Source organism: Silene latifolia, chromosome 6 (assembly GCF_048544455.1).
Source record: "Silene latifolia isolate original U9 population chromosome 6, ASM4854445v1, whole genome shotgun sequence".
NCBI lineage: Eukaryota > Viridiplantae > Streptophyta > Magnoliopsida > Caryophyllales > Caryophyllaceae > Silene > Silene latifolia.
The window spans coordinates 132,646,282-132,652,892 of NC_133531.1; positions in this window are offsets into that span (position 1 = coordinate 132,646,282).

The following is a 6,611-nucleotide window of genomic DNA, read 5'->3' on the forward strand; positions in this document are numbered from 1 at the left end:
TGTCAATTTATTATCTATCTCCTTTAAGTGAACTAAATTAGTGATCTATCGATAATTATAATTGACAAGGTCGAGAACTCGATATAAAAAGATATGCATGTGATATTATGGCGATTTGGCATGCATGCAAACATATAAAGAAAGAAAACATGCAAAATAAAACAAATTCCTAATATGGCCTTTCCTAAAATAGAAAATATAATAATCAATTACAAATATGGAAACCAACTCCTTTGGTCCCTTGAACTTCATGTGACACACCTCCAAAGGAAACACCGTCTTGATCGGAACGCCTTTCCGAATGGCACCGTCTTTAGGAAACGCCGGTATTACAAAATAATAATAAAATACATAACTATTCCTATTATACATTTTTAATAAAAATAAAAATAGATCTATTAAATTACAAAACGGTGATGCGAAATCACATTAAGATTAAAACCAAATCGATATTCCCTTACATTACGGGTAATACCGATTAAAAACTAAGGCCATACTAAGACAAATTACATGATTCAAAATTACATAAGTTTAAATCGATATTCCCTTACATTACGGGTAATACCGATTAAAAACTAAGGCCATACTAAGCTGTTCAAATACGGGCTTGGGCCGGACATGGGCCGAGCTATGAAGGAAAAAGTTGCCCTAAAGACCTTAGTGGGCGGGCCGGGCCTTAATTATGGGCCAATTATTCTTGCCCTTGCCCGCCCTTTAGTCAAAAGTCGGGCGGCCCATGAGCTAATGGGCCGTAACACGAAACTTCAATTTAGATGTTTTATTAATTAAAATATATAAGGCTACCCAATATATAAATATTTTCGTTATATTTTAACCGTTATAGTTTACCTATTATTTTAGCGTTCCACATCCATATAAAATTGATACAATTTTCTTTGAAAATGTCTTTTTTTAAGAGTAAAAGTAAAGGATTTAAATAATGAACGGGCCTAATGGGCCGGCCCACGGGATTTTCTTGTTGTCCATACCAGCCCATTTAACTTGGTGGGTTGGGCTTGACCCGCCCTCTTAATTTTTCGGGTAAAAAATACTTGTCCAAGCCCACGTAATAAGCGGGCTGGACGGACGGGCCTAATGGGCGGGATGACCCATGAACAGCTATTAGCCATTATAATTAAAAAAACGTAATATAATTTTGTTGATTATTATTTTGGAGTAGGAGACTTAACAATAATTATTTTAATGTATTTTTTTTATAACCATAATTTATTGAACAAAAGCAATAGCCAATGAAATCGCTCGAAAAGTTCCTCTTTTAAGTATATATATATATATATATGTATTCAAACATGCAAAAAGAATGTGTCAAATCGCCTTTCTAGATTATATCGTATATAGCTCGGTTTTTATGCAAATACATGATATTTAACTTATTAAAAATCACTAATTAATACTTAAATCAAATTTAAGACCAAGTTAATTATCCTAACTGTCTTAGGACTCAAAAATTAGTGTTCACTAAAAATTTGATAATAATCCAACTTGGTTATACATTATTGCTCATATTTAACCCTATTTATCATAACATTTATGAAATAATTCCAAATTTAATTACAATAATCTTAAAAATTTGAAATTTAAATTTAAATATTCTGGAATATTACCATGACCTTCATAATATCAAAAATATAGGTTAAAAATTTGGAATTAGTTTAGAGAAAAATATAGTTGCGATTTATCGGTTTTATCAAATAAAATACCTAAAGCATACGAAAATTAATCTAATCAATTATCCAACTTCACATATGATATGTAGGATATAAATTCAACCTAAAATAATTTTCTCATGCCATGAAATTTATTTTAGCTATTTATAGCTTATATAATCTCGATGTATTCCATTTTAACCATTAAAATCATAAATCATGCAAAATTAATCACATTAACTTCAAATTTTATATACAATAAGTAAAATATACATGTGAGATCATATTAAAATTTCATGGTCAAAATCAAAGTTTAACTATTTTTAGTTAATAAACCACCATTTTACTCACTAAAATGTTATTATTATATTAAAAATCATAAAACTGACCAATAAACTTCCAAAAACCATCTAAAATGACCTAAAATATTTTAATACCAGAATGTATACATGCATTAAAAATTACGTGTATATCTCATACTTACACAAATTTTTCGATTTTTATTTTAGTCATCTTAATAACTCGTAAAAAACCATAAAATAAGTTGCATGCAACAACGAAAGCTCTGATACCACTTGTTAGGTTCATTAACCCCTAATTAGACTCTTCTAATTAGTTTCTAAATTACTCACTAATTTAGAATAATAGATCTAGTGCATGAAATATGTAAATAAATGAAACTAGTTTTTGGACCCATGCACTGCACGGGTAGTAACAAAAATAATTATTAAATAAAAAGACTTATGTATTTTTTTTTAAGGTTTTTCTAGATGATACCCCTATATTTCTTCAAATTTTACGTGGTACTTCTCGCTTTTTAAAAATATCAGTGGTACCCCTAAACTTAATGAAAACATCTTAAAATACCCAAATTATTCTAATCCGCTCCTTTTAAATGTTTAGTCTTCACATTTTTGAGAGAAAAAGGATTGTACATCAGATGTACTACCTCACACTCAATGAGTTTTTGAGTTGCTGTGTATTTTTTTTTTTTTTGAGTTCTATAGAGTTTTAAATTACATTTTAATTTTATGACGTCAAAAATCAATTTTTTCTGAGCTTATATGTAATTTGTTTGAGTTATAATGTAATTTTTTTGAGATTAATGCTTAAGTAAATGACCTCAAAACTTTATAATAAAACTCAAAATTTTTAAATTAAAACTCAAAAATTTTATATTACTGCTCAAAAACTATATCATTTGATGTACTACATCAGATGTATAATCCACTTACTGCATTTTTGATTGATTTTTCGGCAATAATTTATCATATCATTAACATAAACATTGTTTACTCAATCGTAAACTTATTTTCTTTGTAAAATTTAACTGTTTAAAAACGTGATTTTTTAGTTTGGGTATTTTGAGAACATTTAACTAAGTTTAGGAGGTACCACTGTTGTTTTCAAAAACGTAGGGGTACCACGTACAATTCGAAAAAACACAAGGGTATCACATAGAAAACCCCTTTTTTTTATTAAATAAGTAAATATTATAAAATTTTAGTTTGCCTACCCATACACTTTTGATACCTTTATGTTGCTTAATTTTATTCGCAGTACTCTACTTTTTTTCCTCGACTTTTTAGTTTATGCGACATATGTTATTTTTCTACCCTGTTAGCATATCAATGTTTCAGTTCTAATACGCATGTGAGTAAGGATCATTAATATTGTACCTATCATTATTCAAATGACATCTAAATTCAAAATTAAACTCATTGCAAATTACACGATCAAAACTTATACGAATCTACTTTGCTTTATTCTCGGCCTAAATCCTTTAAATGCTAAAGACTTAAGCTATGAACAACTAACTAAACCGAGGAATATATTGTCTTCAATCATTCGTTACAATTATTAATAGTACATGAGATGATCGTTTTATAATATATTGTAACCATTTTTATTAATACCCTATTTTTATAATTTATTTTCTCATTTTATTACCTCTTGTACCATTTTGGCGGTTGAATTAATATCAACTCTTATACCAAGCACATCGACGTGGTATTTTATACACATTAAACTAAGTCATACAAAAACCACACTTTCTCGCTAATTAAAAAGAACGTACAAATTTCTAGCTAATTAAAAAGAACTCTCTACCATTTCGTACAAAAAAGCCGTTGTGAATACCTTTCACAACGGTTACTAAAAAAATGACCGTTGTGAATACCTATCACAAATACCGCGCATAATATTCAACAACAGGTTTTAAACGAAGAACCGTTGTTAAAAGTCTTCACAATTTTGGAGGGAAAGTTACAACAACGGGTTTTAAACAAAGAACCGTTGTTACTACAAATTTCAACAACGGGTATGTAACATATACCCGTTTTTAAAAGTCTTCACAATTTTGGAGGGAAAGTTACAACAACGGTTATACATATCACAACCGTTGTTATATTATTCCCACCAAATTTTTGAAACACTTTCCACAACGGCTTACACGCAACAACAACGGTTTTTAACCGTTGTGAATATTTTCGACAACGGTTTAAGTAAATAACCTAACCGTTGTAAATACCTTTTACAACGGCCGCTTTAACAACGTCCGCTTTTTGTTTTTACAACGGTTTTTACCCGTTGTTATAGCCTGTATCTGTAGTAGTGTAATTATAATCTTAGGTAATAAACCAAATAGTAAGATTTTCCCCTAAATTCTCAATCTTGTTTATTCATTAACTTGTAACACAAACTAATTGTCGATTCACTTGCTATACATATATATCAAATCATTATTAAATTGTTTTCTTACAAACTTAATATTGAAGTAGATATTATACTATCAAATAAAGAGTAAATATTGGCTTATTTTATTGAGTACTTCATACAATATTGTGAGTAGTAGATTATAGGTAAAATCAAGTTTTCACTAATTCTTCCCTCTTCTTCACTATAGTAATTCTTGGTGAAGGATTGCAGTATGCCTGCAAGTTAGGTCAAATAACTCAAATATTCCTTCTTCACTGATTCCTTGAAATGTACACCCTATTTCGTTGACCTTAGATGAAGAAAGATAAAAAAAAAAAAACAAATTCGAGTTGCAAATAATAAGTAATAACATTAAATTCTATAAAAATGCATACATTTCAAATGAATTATATATATTTTGCACTACATCAACAACCTCTAAAAAAAGCTAGTTAGTAAGTCTTATTCCCTATGTTTCAGTGAGTAGTTTACACTTACTTTATTATATGAGGGAGAAATAAAGCAAGTATAAACTATTGATTTGGACGGAGGGAGTACTTCTCAATTTATTTTTACTTTTTTTTGAAAGGATAAATAAATTAAACACTTTCAATAGAAACTTATAATCAATAAAGCAATATGTCGAGATAAAATTAGAGGAGAAATTTATAGAAAATATTAAAATGACAATGAAATTAGTAACACTTTGTTTCAAAAACTATGAGAAATATTACCTGCAACCTATGGGATAAGTATTGGTGTAGAATTATAACCTCTAGTCCTCTATCATCATCTCAACTATGAGAAATATTACCTTGCAAATGCGCGATTTTAAGATAAGAATATTAGAGAATTTAATAATTATACTATTGGTATTTAACTCCATTTGAAATTTAATTATAAAATTTACTATTAGTAATTTTCTATTAGGAGCTAGAAAAGAGATTGTTCAACACTTTTACTCCGTATAAGATTGTCGGTTTTACTGAAATTATTTTATTAACTTTGTTTTAAGAAAACATTGTTTCTAATTATATCACTATATCCACTGAAGGCGTTATATAAACAATTAAAAAAAAAGTAACCAAAATTTAAGTTTTCAAATAGTATGGAGCAAAGATGGATGTTAAGTTAAAGTGTAAAAAAAATATCATAAGTAAGTTTTTCTTTTTAGAAGTAATAACAATTTATGATACTCTCAACCCGTAGTACGTTATTATCAAAAGATAGAATAATAGAATTAATTAGAAAATGTTTCCTAAAAAAATGTTCTTATGATAATGTTTAGTTTTAAAAATAATAATAGTAAAATATTTATATCACATTGTACATATAATTAGTGCAATTTCATGCATATAACAAAATAAGAATATCCCGTAATATGTCTATGCAAGTTTAAAGAATATTATTCCCTTTTTTAAATGACATAGAATTATTTATTGACTTATTGTATGAAATTAATCAGTATGGTTCAGTTGTAGTCTTGTAGATATGATATTATGAAGTCTATTAATAGCTTAAGTCGAAATTAATCAGGATGGCCGGCCTAGTTATAGATATGATGTTATGAAGCCCATTTATAGCCTAATTCATTTAGGCGGGAAAACTTTAGAATCTCTTATTCTTTTAGTTTAAGGGGGATTGATTGCGGACTACAAAATTTGTTAGAGTGTAATTAGTTTGCATATTTTATTGTCATGTGTCGTCCTAAAAAAATGGCAAAATAATTACTAAATTTTAAAAATGGATATTATCCTAATTTAACTTGCCCAATTAAATGCTTGGAATAAAAAGTCAACTTTATTCTGTTAAAGGCAATAATAACCGATTAACAAAGTGTTTTTTACTCACAATAATTTGTATAGAAAAGAAAATAAGGTAACTCGAATATTTGAAGGCAGTATCCATGGTAACTAATGTCATACATTGAGCATGCCTTTCAAATTTAGAATCAAAAGTTCAAAACACAATTGGCTAAGATATTGCCTAATCCGGAACCTATACCGCGATTTTAAGCGAAATTTATTTGGTAAATTTATTTAGCTAACTATTGCAGATGATCCCTAGTGCACACGTCAAAAATAACAGTTTTTATTATTAACGGAAAAAATATATCAGTAAAATGATATTTTTTTATCCCACTTTTATTGTTTTACATTCTATTTTGATAAAGAGTTAAGAAACTTGGCTAAAATCACAGTTCTACCCCTTTAATTAAAATGAACGGGGACAATGTCATTTTGATCA